Here is a 12,642-nt window from a genome sequence, read left to right on the forward strand (position 1 = left end):
CCTGACCTTGTGATCTGCCCACCTCGGCCTCCCAAAGTGCTAGGACTACAGGCATGAGCTACTGCGCCTGGCCTAATTTATTGATTTTTTTTAAAGCATATTACCTGAATAGAATATTTCTTCTGAGTAAATTTTCTTGAGGAATTCAGCCACCACTTGTACTCACTTCTCTGTCAACTCTGAGTCCTAGTTTCTTCTCCCTGACCAACTTGTCAAAAGTATATTAGACATGAGCATGGGCCATTTGTGCTTTCTGTTTTGGAGTCTTAAACCAGAGGAAAAAAGACCCGTTTGTTGTTTGAATTTTAAAAATCTCTGATTGGCTGATTTAAGTCATGTGATCCTTACTGAACCAATCGCTGTGTCCTGTGAGATTAAGTGATATGATTCGTCTCCTGTGACTCACTCCCATCTCTATGCTGGCCTTGGAGGAAGGATGACTGCCATGCCCCAAAAACCAATTGATGAAGCATTGCTAAGAAGATGAAAAGTGCCTTTCTGGAAACCTGGTAATAAAGCCAAACTCATGGATGATTAATCTTTCATCTGGTCCTCTCCACTGTACCTCAAGCCTGAACCGGACCATTGCAATCAGTGATGGTCTTTTTTGTTTTTAAAGGTCCAGATAAAAGAAGAAAATACCTTTATTTTGAGAAGGATAGTTCCATTCTTTATAGACAAACAGACCAAATGCTTTTGTTATTGGTTTCACAGGAACATTAGCAAGACGCAGGGAAGCGGGAAAGCATCTTGGGCCATAATGAAAACTGGCATTTTATTTTTCTTTCTTTCTTTTTTTTTTTTTTTTTTTTTTTTGAGATGGAGTTTTGCTCTTGTTGCCAAGGCTGGAATGTGGTGGCGCAATCTCGGCTCATTGCAAACTCCGCCTCCTGGGCTCAAGCGATTCTCCTGCCTCAGCCTCCCGAGTAGCTGAGACTTACAGGTGCCCGCCACCACGCCCAGCTAATTTTTGTATTTTTAGTAGAGATGGACTTTCACCATATTGGCCAGGCTGGTCTGGAATTCCTGACCTTGTGATCTGCCCACCTCGGCCTCCCAAAGTGCTAGGACTACAGGCATGAGCTACTGCGCCTGGCCTAATTTATTGATTTTTTTTAAAGCATATTACCTGAATAGAATTTCTTCTGAGTAAATTTTCTTGAGGAATTCAGCCACCACTTGTACTCACTTCTCTGTCAACTCTGAGTCCTAGTTTCTTCTCCCTGACCAACTTGTCAAAAGTATATTAGACATGAGCATGGGCCATTTGTGCTTTCTGTTTTGGAGTCTTAAACCAGAGGAAAAAAGACCCGTTTGTTGTTTGAATTTTAAAAATCTCTGATTGGCTGATTTAAGTCATGTGATCCTTACTGAACCAATCGCTGTGTCCTGTGAGATTAAGTGATATGATTCGTCTCCTGTGACTCACTCCCATCTCTATGCTGGCCTTGGAGGAAGGATGACTGCCATGCCCCAAAAACCAATTGATGAAGCATTGCTAAGAAGATGAAAAGTGCCTTTCTGGAAACCTGGTAATAAAGCCAAACTCATGGATGATTAATCTTTCATCTGGTCCTCTCCACTGTACCTCAAGCCTGAACCGGACCATTGCAATCAGTGATGGTCTTTTTTGTTTTTAAAGGTCCAGATAAAAGAAGAAAATACCTTTATTTTGAGAAGGATAGTTCCATTCTTTATAGACAAACAGACCAAATGCTTTTGTTATTGGTTTCACAGGAACATTAGCAAGACGCAGGGAAGCGGGAAAGCATCTTGGGCCATAATGAAAACTGGCATTTTATTTTTCTTTCTTTCTTTTTTTTTTTTTTGAGATGGAGTTTTGCTCTTGTTGCCAAGGCTGGAATGTGGTGGCGCAATCTCGGCTCATTGCAAACTCCGCCTCCTGGGCTCAAGCGATTCTCCTGCCTCAGCCTCCCAAGTAGTTGGGATTACAGGCACCTGCCACCACGTCTGGCTAATTGTTTGTATTTTTAGTAGAGATGGGGTTTTTCCATGTTGGCCAGGCTGGTCTCGATCTCCTGAGCTCGGGTGATCCGCCTGCCTGGTAAAGTGCTGGCATCACAAGCGTGAGCTGCTGCGCGCGGCCGAAAATTGGTATTTTCTTAGCACATTTGATTAAGGGTTAATTTGTGCTGACGATTTAAATGTCAGTTGTCTGAATTTTAGATCACAACTTTAATTAAGGAGAATGTGGACTTGTTTAATAATCTGGTAAAAAGGCTGTGTATTGTTAACTTGTGTGGGAGTTGAAAGCTTGCTCAGTCAGTCATATTACTGCTTGAAGCCTTAAAAAAGGTAAATAATTAGAGTTAAATTGACATTTTCCACCATTCAGCATTTTTTCATTATTCCTGAGAATCCATTTTAGTTCCCATATTGAATCCTCTTTTTTCTTTCTTCACAGAATTTGCATAGCTTAAAGTAATAAGACAGATTTTCGTTATGCTGTGAGAAAAAGCAAAATTTCTATTAATTATGATTTGTCCAGTCAAAATTTCTTTAGGAAATATCTTTAAGTGCTGATGCTACAAGTGACACGTACAAGACTGATATTTCAGGATTTAACTAGTCACCTAGTTCCCTGAAATTCTGAGTACTCTTGAATGTCACTATGGGGTTAGATACTGTGGCATACAAAAGAAAACAAGGTTGTCCTGATCCCTACCACAGTCCGCCTCAACCATAGGGCTGGCACATCAGTCAGGGTAATCACTGCTGGACTGCCATGTCATTGACTTAGTTAAGCTGAAGGTTTCTGTTGCAGTGGTTCCTGGCATAGGAAAAGAATTCTTTGTCATGGTCTCAAGAGATGTCTGTTTTAATCCCAAATCTAATTCCACTGATAGTCTGTGTGGTCTTGGAATAGCTTATGTCATTTTCTGTATCTCACTTTTCCTGTCTCTCCCATGGAACTAATCCTTATTCTACTTATTTGTAAAAATTGTCAGAGGCACCAAATGAGATAATGGATATGCAAGTGTTTTGAAAATGTAAAGAAGTAGGAAAGTTGTGGTTCTGCTGATGTACTTAAAAGATGGAGGCTTACTGAAGGTAAACGAAAATATCTTGCTCACTGGATCCAGTTTAATTTTCCTTGTGCATAGAGATGTCTTATTCAGTCCAGGTGTTCCTGTCACCTTTGAGTAACTGTGATCTGGCCAGTGGCCGGGTCACACGGGTGTCATCTGGTAACTCTAGTTTTCATCAACATATGTCATTTAGTGTAAGTCACATCAGGTGGACTAATTTCACTGCTGCATCCTTTCCTTTCTGCCTTTACTGAGTCCTTCTCGCTCTTGGCTAATCTGTTGTATTTTCTTTCTGCCACTTAGTAAACTCAGCAAAACTGCACCAGAGAGTCAGAAATAAATGGAAAGGGAAGGATTTTTAAGGAAAGGGGCTCACGCATTCCGATTTGAAATACGTATTTTGATAGTCTAAGGATTTTTTGTTGTTATTGTTATTTTTTTCCCTCCTCTGATTTCGGTGAATTTGATTTACCATCAATGGTCTGATGAAAGAAATGTACTTTCTTATTTACAGGCGACTTCTTTCTCAACTAACACATTGGGCCTGGAGTTCAGCAATAATACTGTTGCTCCAGGAAACTTCTGGCATTTGGAATTCCACTTCAATTCAACTAACGCTTACTAAGTTGATTTCATGAAAGTAAAGTGTATGTTCTCTGGCCATATGTATTCTTGTCCACAAGCAGTATTCAAGCCTGGAAGATGGAGAAGAGATGAGCAACTGAACTATTCTAATACATAAAAACAAATTTCAATGTGTGAAACAATGTGCTGGTTGCTATGAGGCAAAAAAGAAACAAACACTTATTTTGTTGTTGAGGAGAGACCACATGTAATTTTCCTGGTCAGGAAATGGCTCTTTGCAAAAGATAGTGGCTGAGACAAGTAAAAGTGGGGAAACATGTCCTGAGAAGAGAGTGTACAAGCCTTGTCAGAGGTACTGAAAAGCACCCAGCACACAAGGGGAATCAGTGACTATTTTTCCACTTTACCTTAAGCAACCCTTCTTAGCAGTATAAACCTTTCTTAAAATACAATTTTGTGGGGAAGTGCAAATTTCAAAAACAGAGCTCTCTGCTTAAAGCCCAGATGGACGGGCACAACCCTCCCACTGTGTCTTCTCTTTGCATCTGAAAGTGACCCCTGCAGGAATACTATGTACTGTATGAATCCATTAATCAAAGATGCCCCTCCTTAGCCTCCCTAAAGTTTTGCAGCTCCTAGCTTGAGGGATCCTCCCCCAGAGTATACATTAACAAAGAGTAAAGAGTAGAAAGCTAAAACTAAATAACTTGGGGTCCTGTTATGGAAGGATTTGAATGTGAGCTGGATGCATTTTACTTAATCCAGGAGGCAGTGGGACTCACAGAGGATTTGTGTGGGAAGGAGGGACATGACTCAAAGCTGCCCTTTAGTAGGATTAATCTGGCAGCGTTGTGTGGCTTGGCCTTGAGTGACCCTGAACCTGATATGGACAGAATAGCAGGATGTTCTTAGGCTGGTGACAGATGACGGTGAGACAAAAAACCTCTATGGAATTCAAATCCACAGGACCTGGATGCTGATTTTCTCCCCAGCAATGGGACCTACACTCCTTCCTAGAGAGAACCTGGGATCAACCCACAGGGCTTGTATGAAGCGTGTATAAGTGTGGAGCTGAAAGAGTTGTATCATCTGATTTTTTCTATTCTCCTGCCACTTGAGAAAAAGCCATATTCTCTCTGAAACTGGGCATGAACTTTGATAGTTGTCTCTTTAGCTTTTATGTGCTTTCTACATTATCTGAAAGTATTTTATACTTGGCTATCAAAGGGTATTCATGCTTCAAGGGATTAACACTTTTAAAATGAACTTTGTGTGTTTGAGCTCTTTGTAAAATATGGTGATACCTTTGATTTCTTAAAATACCAAATTTTTAACAAATAGTTGGAAGAAACATTCTTTATCCCCCATGAACAGTGTTTCCATCTGCCCATCATAGTCCACTGCAGCTGCATCTCTCTGCCATGGCTTTACTGGTTTGATGGTTTGACCACACTGAACAGACTGGGCCATCTATTTTTTGTTTTGTTTTTTTGAGACATAGTCTTACTGTGTTGACCAGGCTGGAGTATGGTGGTGCGATTATGACTCACTGCAGCCTTGACCTCCTGGGCTCAAGCGATCCTCCCACCTCAGCCTCTCCAAACTCCTGAGTAGCTGGGATTACAGGTATGAACCACCATATCCAGCTAACTTTGTATTTTTGTAGAGATGTGGTCTTACTATGTTGCCCAGGCTAGTCTGGGCCATTCTTTATCACAATCAGGCAAGGGTCTAATGTCAGTTCTGTATGGTTTCAGCACCCCACTTTTATCGCATCAAAATACTGAGATTAGCTTATATTTGTTTTCTTCAGTACCATTTTCATACCAACAAAAGTATGCAACTAAGGGTCAATTCCATTTATTTGTCTTTGTGTCTGTATCCTAAAGCAGGGGCCACAACCTAAATTGCCTACAGATTCATATAGGACTGGAATATGGAGTAGGGAATGGGTAGAGGCTATAGCAAACTGAAGACTGAGTGCCTATCCCTCTGTGGGAAGCTGCTATTCACCTTTGGCAATCATTTGCCTGACGGAATGAGAGCCTAATGTAGTCAAATCTTTTAAAACAGTGTTTCTCAGAGTATGGACTTCAGGCCAACAGCATCAGCAGCACCTAGAAACTTACAATTCTTATCCCTCCCTGTTCCACCTCCAGAATAAGAAATTCCAAGAGTGAGATGCAGCCTTTTGTGTTATAAGAAGCCTTTCTAGTGGTTGTGAAGCGTACTCAAATTTGAGAGCCACTTGTTACAGTAGAAATTGCGTTGTATAACTCAGATTGCTTTTGAGGAGTGATATTTGAGGACTGTGTTTGTTTCAAGAAAAGCCCAATATCAAGGCCAGGTGCAGTGGCTCATACCTGTAATCCCAGTATTGTGGGAGGCCATGATGGCGGGATCATTTGAGGTCAGTTGTTCACGATCAGCTTGGCCAACATGGTGAAACCCTGTCTCTACCAAAAAATAGAAAAGTTAGCCAGGCATGGTGGTGCACGCCTGTAGTCCCAGTTACTCAGGAGACCGAAGTGGGAGAATCACTTGAACCCAGGTGGTGGAGGCTGCACCCCTGCATTCCAGCCTAAGTGACAGAGTGAGACCCTGTCTCAAAAAAAAAAAAAGAGAGAAAAGAAAAAGAAAACAAGAAAAGCCCAGTATCAAGATATGTATTTGATTTTGAGTTTTTAATTTATTTTTTGAGTTTTTTATTTATTTTTAATTGACAAATAAGCATTGTATATATTTATGGCATACAACATTTTAAAATACGTATACATTATGGAGTGGCTAAATCAAGCTCATTAACATATTCATTACCTCACATACCATTTTTTCCATGGCAAGAACTTTGAAAATTTACTCTCAGCAATTTTCAAGAATAGAATACATTGTTACTAACTATACTCACCATGTTGTACAATAGCTCTCTTGAACTTACTCCTTCTGTCTGACTGAAATTATGTATTCTTTGACCAACATTCCTCCAACCTCCCTGCTCCCCAGCTTCTGGTAATCACAATCTTACTCTCTGTTTTTATGTGTTCAACGTTTTGTGATTCCATATATGAGAGAGATCATGCACTGTTTGTCTTTCTGTGCCTGGCTTATTTCACTTTGCATAATGTCCTCCAGGTTCAACCATGTTGTTGTAAATAACAGGATTTTATTATTTTTATGGCTAGATACTATTCCATTGTGTATATGTATCATTTTCTTCATTCATTCATCCACTCTTGGACACTTAGGTTGATTCCATATCTTGGCTATTGTGACTAGTGCTACAATAAACATGAGAGTGCAGATATCTCTTCAACATTTCATTGCCTTTGGATTTTCAGTTTCATAACATAAGGAAACTATAAAAGACACATCCACTTGTCAGTCTCAAGGTCTGTTCTGTGCACTGTCACTTTCCAGCCTCCACTCCAGTCGGAACATGCTAACAAAAAGGATGCTTTCCTGGTTTTTTTTTTTTTTTTACTTTGTATCCTTCCCTTGGAGGATACAAAGTTTACTGACTCCAGATCTAGGCAATAGTTCTCAAACTTCTCACTGATACAGTTCTGAAAGCAGAGGAGAGACAGGGAATGCAGAGTTATATGCTGAAGCCATTGACTGCAAGTACAAGATTTTGTTGAAGCCTTTCCATTTACCTTTAAAAATCATATAAGTTGTATGTCCTATTTTGTCATATACTCATATTTGGCTTATTGCCTAAACAATGAGTTAAATTACTTTTGAGTTAAATTCCATAATTTCCACCCACAATTTCTTAAAGAAAATCTACACCCTAGAAAAATGCCCAATTTACCCCCCAAAAAATAGAGGCAAGAAAATAAGAAGTTACATGTAAGAGGAGGATATTATAAGTCATACTTGAACATATTCAAGAACTGTATACCTGACCAGAAAATACACCTTTTGCCATCTTGCTTTTCCACACCTCCACTGCCACATCTGAATAAGTAAATAGCATGTACTAAAAATATCTTGAACAAAGCAAGTAGTCTCTTAGCTGGAAGGCTTATTTTTAGAAATACCTGGCACAAGATTGGATGAGATTTAGTACCAGGCCTTATCTAATCCTTGCCTCATATGGGCACCATTTCATTTCTCCAAAATCAGCACTGCGAAGACGGTGAAAAGCTTTCACTTTATGTGCCAACACAAATTGATTGGAGGTAATTGCCTGAAACACTGTATTGAGAATGATTCTCAGTCTGTGTCTGGCAGAGTCAATTATAAATGTCAGCCATGGGTGTAGGAGTGGTGACTGGTGGTCCAAGTGACACTTATCTGTCATCCCTGCTCTACTCAGCACTAATAAAAAATGAAAGCAGTGTCTGGACCCTGGATGGTCCTGCTCATTGCTTGGGACCTGTCTGAACAAAGTTCTCTGGACCACAAAGTATTTGTAATAGAGGTCCTGACAGCTACAGTCATGATTTCAACAACCTAAGCTGCAGAGGGTCATTACCATCATTATAGGTTTAAATACTCATTAGTCTGTCTTCTAATTAATAGAGGTACAGTATCTCTCCCATTTCCACACCTTCAGATCTCAGCTCATCTCAGACACTGCCCCTCCACTCTTGTTTCCCAAAGCATTGTTCACTGGATGACAGCTCACATATGACTTTATATTTATCATTTTGTGTCTTAGTATAATTAGAAATGTCATCCAGAAGCTCCCTCTCTCAGAATCCAAAGTCTGTTGGTCACTCTCTTCTTGAGAGAGCTCATAGATCTTTCATGTGACATGAGTGGTTTTAGTTTCCTCTGAAACCAAACACTCTTGCCTTCTCCTGCTACCTGTTTATTGTGCACAATCATCAATCCTATTTAGTTCTTGCAGTTCCTGGTATAATTCTTACTTTCTTAGGGAATTTTTTGGGTTGCTCGCAATTTATAACATTTTTGTTTCACAAAGGTCAGAGAAAGACAAGATATCAATCCATTTACAAGAAGATATTTTTTGTTGAAAAAAATGCCACAGGAAACTCTAAGAATTTACATTAATATGTTTGGTGATCAGTGTAACTCTTGGTTTAGGCAGGGAAGGTATTCTTTTAATTATCCTATTTTTCAGATGAGAAAACTGAGGAATAGAAATTACTTTCCAGCTGATTAAGTACCAAAGCCAAGACTCAATTCATGTCTCTTGACACCAATTCCAGAGATCTTTCCATGGACTTATGCCATTTTTCCCTTTGCTCAGCACACTAACTGATTCCAACCCCTGTCTTTGTAACTGCTCTCCAGCACTTGCCAGCACAGCTCTCCATCTCAGCACTGAGCTCAGTGCAAGCACTTTGCAAACAATTGATGCTTTGTAAATATTTGACCAACAAATGAACCAATGAATACATTCGTTTTACCCGTTTCATTTGTAGAAGATCACTTAAAATACACTTTTCACATCTACTTTCTTAGAATTATATATCCGTTTAAATCCAACCTCACAAACACTGTGTAAAAAATAGGATACATATTGATAAAAGTATCTAAAGGTAAGGAGACTCTATCATGCTGTTAAAATAATTTATTAAAGCCAAAATGTGTTATAATGCAAAGACTACCATCCATGTCTCCTGACTTAACGCTAATATCTTCTTTCTACAAAATACAACACAGCTTAAATCAAATTAGTAAGAGAGAGTGTGTGTGTGTGTGTGCATATGTGCGTTCTAGTTCTTGACCTTCCCAATAACTACCCATGTGATTCCTAGCAAGTTACTGGGTTTCCTTGGATCTTTCTTTCCTTATTTGTCAAATGAGCGTGTTGGATTTGATGATATACATATAGAATGTATGGAAGGATGAAAGAGACTGAAACATCATGTAATCCCACTCCCTCAATTTATAGATAAGGAAAACTGATTTCTTCTGGCTCCAAAATGCACTTTCAGAGGAACATATGGCTTCCTAACAGAACCAGCTCTTCTGAATACTGGGGCTACCCCACAGTCCCATCCCTGCCACTTGTCAAATGTGTAATCATGATCCACTCATACAGTTTCTCTAGACTTCAGTTTCCTGATATGTAAAATTGAAAAAGTTGGACGAAGAGCCCTTTCAGGTTTAAAACTTTGAGGTTAAGAAAGGCATCTTTGAAAACTGACATCTTTGCCACTACTGGGATATGACTCAGAACATAATGAAGCATAATATAGCTCTAGAAATAAATTGGTGTCAAGAACAATTAAAGAGCAACCATCCAGAGAATTCTGATTGATCATTTGGGTAATTTGTTCAATGAGTACCTGGATTTGAAAATTGCTTGATTGGTGTCTTCTTTTAAAAATAACAGTCATACATCATTTGTTGTTGGCTTAGAGATATAGAAAAAAAAGAACCAATTAAGAGAGCTTCAGAGTTCATTTCCAATAGATTTGGATGCTGCAAACCAAAAAAACCATTGCTAGGCCTTTCTTCTTTAATGAGTATCACAATACAACTAGCCTCAGTATTTTTCAATTGAGCACCAGAAGTTTCACAATCTATTTAATGTATTGCATTCCAAGTATCTGTTTACTCAGTTGTTACAAATTGCCAATGGGACAGAAACTGTCTGTCACTTCCAGAGCAATTAGTGTGTGAAAACTTATCAAAAGAAATCTGTCAAGTTTGAGTGAGTATAAATATTGCATGAAAGGCCCTAAGGAAATCAAACTGAGTGGGATACACTCTTGCAAGTTGCAGCACATAAAAGTTTATTTTGTTTTATTTACTTGGCTTTATTTTTCAGAATGTTGATAACGTTTCATGTAACCCAATGGATTAATGTTTTGCTCTGATAAAAATAGGTTTTGGTTCTTAAGGGAAATCTCAATTGTCTTTTGAGCGATAGAACAATACCAGATCTTGGTTTCAAATGTCCAGAGCGCTTACTTTTTCCTAGATGGTACACTGGGATGAGAGTTAAGCTAGAATGAGTAGGTTATAGTCTGCCTCACCCCTTTTTGGTGCTCCAACCTTACCCTTTCTAGACCTCAGAATTTTCTTATCTTTTAAATGAAGAAATAGGACAAGCAATTCGTTGTGTATGTTTTAGTTTTACTACACTCTTTGCCTGCTTTGATGTCTACATTCTCATTACATTATATTCCTCCTGCTCCTTCCTGATTGCCCTGAAGACATAAACAAATAAAACTACAATATTCCAGGTGGTGATATTTGATTGAGAAAAAAACTAAGTTAATGTCTTGGTGAGAGATTTCCCCTGTTTTAGGAGCTTAGTGCTTAGCCCAACATGTTCTCACCAGTACACCAGCCAAGACTTTTCTGCTGACCTTTCCACTTCAGGACAGGACTCAACAGTCTTTACAAACGTTAGACGTTGAACCATGTTGGTTAGGTTCCTTAGCATCTTCTGTTTGAGGCTCTTCTTGGCAACTATGGTTTCTTCTTCTTTTTTTATTTCAGCATAAGAAATGGTTACACTGCTATATTGTTATTACAATTGGGGAAACATTACAACTTTAATTCAACATTTTGTTGTTGTTGTTTGTTGTTCTATTTAATGTTAATGATTTTGCAGAAACTGAAGTAATACAGTTAATAATCCTTATATTCTACTTATTGTTTTTTGAATTGAACTAATTGGTACAGCTTTTCCCAACCTAGGTTTTTTGAGCTATGAGGGTTAGGTGGTTGTGGTGGTGGTAATTCCATGAGCAAATAAGTTTGGATGCTTAAACACTCTCTAAGGAGTTTCAAGGACATTGGCATGTCAAAATCTCTTGCCAGTCCTGAAAGAAAAAAGTTAAAACTCCATTTTATTTTGTTTAATCCAGTACTTCTCAAAGTAATTTGATCATGTAACCCTTTGAGTTTTAGGGATGTGGGAGTAGAAAACAAAGAATTAATCATCGAAGACCACTGTTTAGGAAATGCTGCACAAGGCACTTCTGGGTGTTTGCATCTCTCACTAAGTTACTTAAGTCACATAAACAGGGAAGCGAAAGGAATCAACTTATTTTTAATTAGATCAAACCACATGTTAATTGAATAAAAAGGTTTTACTTCTATAATGATTAACCTGGTGAAGTGCAACACCAATAATAACATCTGTACAGCCCTTTAGAGAGTTCAAAGTGCTTTCACATAATCAGATCCTCACCACGTACCTGCATCACATTTTAAATTGTCCTCATTTTATGGACCAAGAAACTGAAAATGAAGTTTAAATGGCTTCCCTTATGTAACACAGATTTGAACTTTAGTCTTACTTTGTTTTTGTTGTTGTTGTTGTTCCTCTCCAATTAGAAAAATAATGAAGCAGATGCCATTTTCCCAATATTGACTTTCTAGTTGCTAAATGAGTCTCCTGCAGAAATCAGAGAGCCTTGCAGCCAGTAGCCACTACTGAGAGTTCTGAAAAATATTGCAAGGGAAAAAAAAAAATCATTTCCTGGCCGGGTGCGGTGGCTGACACCTGTAATCCCAGCACTTTGGGAGGCTGAGGCAGGCGGATCACCTGAGGTCAGGAGTTCGAGATCAGCCTGGCCAACATGGTGGAACCCCATATCTACTAAAAATACAAAAATTAGCCAGGTGTCGTGGTGGGCACCTGTAGTCCCATCTTCTTAGGAGGCTGAGACAGGAGAATTGCTTGAACACAGGAGGCAGAGGTTGCAGTGAGCCAAGATCATGCCATTGCACTCCAGCCTGGGCAACAAAGAGCAAAACTCCATCTCAAAAAAAAAAAAAAAAAAAAAAAAAGGAGTTTCCTGTATTTGCTTTCAACTCTCCTTGGAGAAATGCGGGTTGATTAATATTGTGCTGGTAAATTACATTCTAACTTCCATCATGTGACTTTGGAGGTGCTAATTTATACTTAAAACTCTCTTACAAATAATTAGGAGATAGGAAATCTTCTCATTTTGCATAGGAGAAAGTTGAGGTGCTGAGAGATGACTAGGTTTGCTTGAAACTCACATATTGAGTACGTAAGGAGTGCATTGCTATGCTGTTTGTTAAAAGCCTACCATACAGGATAGTACTT

General features: G+C 38.9%; 1 protein-coding gene and 1 long non-coding RNA gene across 5 annotated transcripts in view; one reads left to right on the forward strand and one right to left on the reverse strand.

Annotated features, from left to right (window-relative positions):
- Window positions 1-287, reverse strand: part of LOC117083161 — a 49,028-nt gene extending 48,741 nt beyond the window's left edge. Inside the window, exon 1 of the long non-coding RNA XR_004436976.1 lies at window positions 105-287. This is a non-coding gene — a long non-coding RNA (uncharacterized LOC117083161). The remainder of the gene's footprint in view (window positions 1-104) is intronic.
- CNTN4 (contactin 4) overlaps window positions 1-12,642 on the forward strand; it is a 1,029,443-nt gene that overhangs the window by 799,944 nt on the left and 216,857 nt on the right. The window lies entirely within an intron of this gene.

The sequence above is a fragment of the Trachypithecus francoisi genome, unplaced genomic scaffold (assembly GCF_009764315.1).
Source record: "Trachypithecus francoisi isolate TF-2019V2 unplaced genomic scaffold, Tfra_2.0 Lachesis_group0, whole genome shotgun sequence".
Lineage (NCBI taxonomy): Eukaryota > Metazoa > Chordata > Mammalia > Primates > Cercopithecidae > Trachypithecus > Trachypithecus francoisi.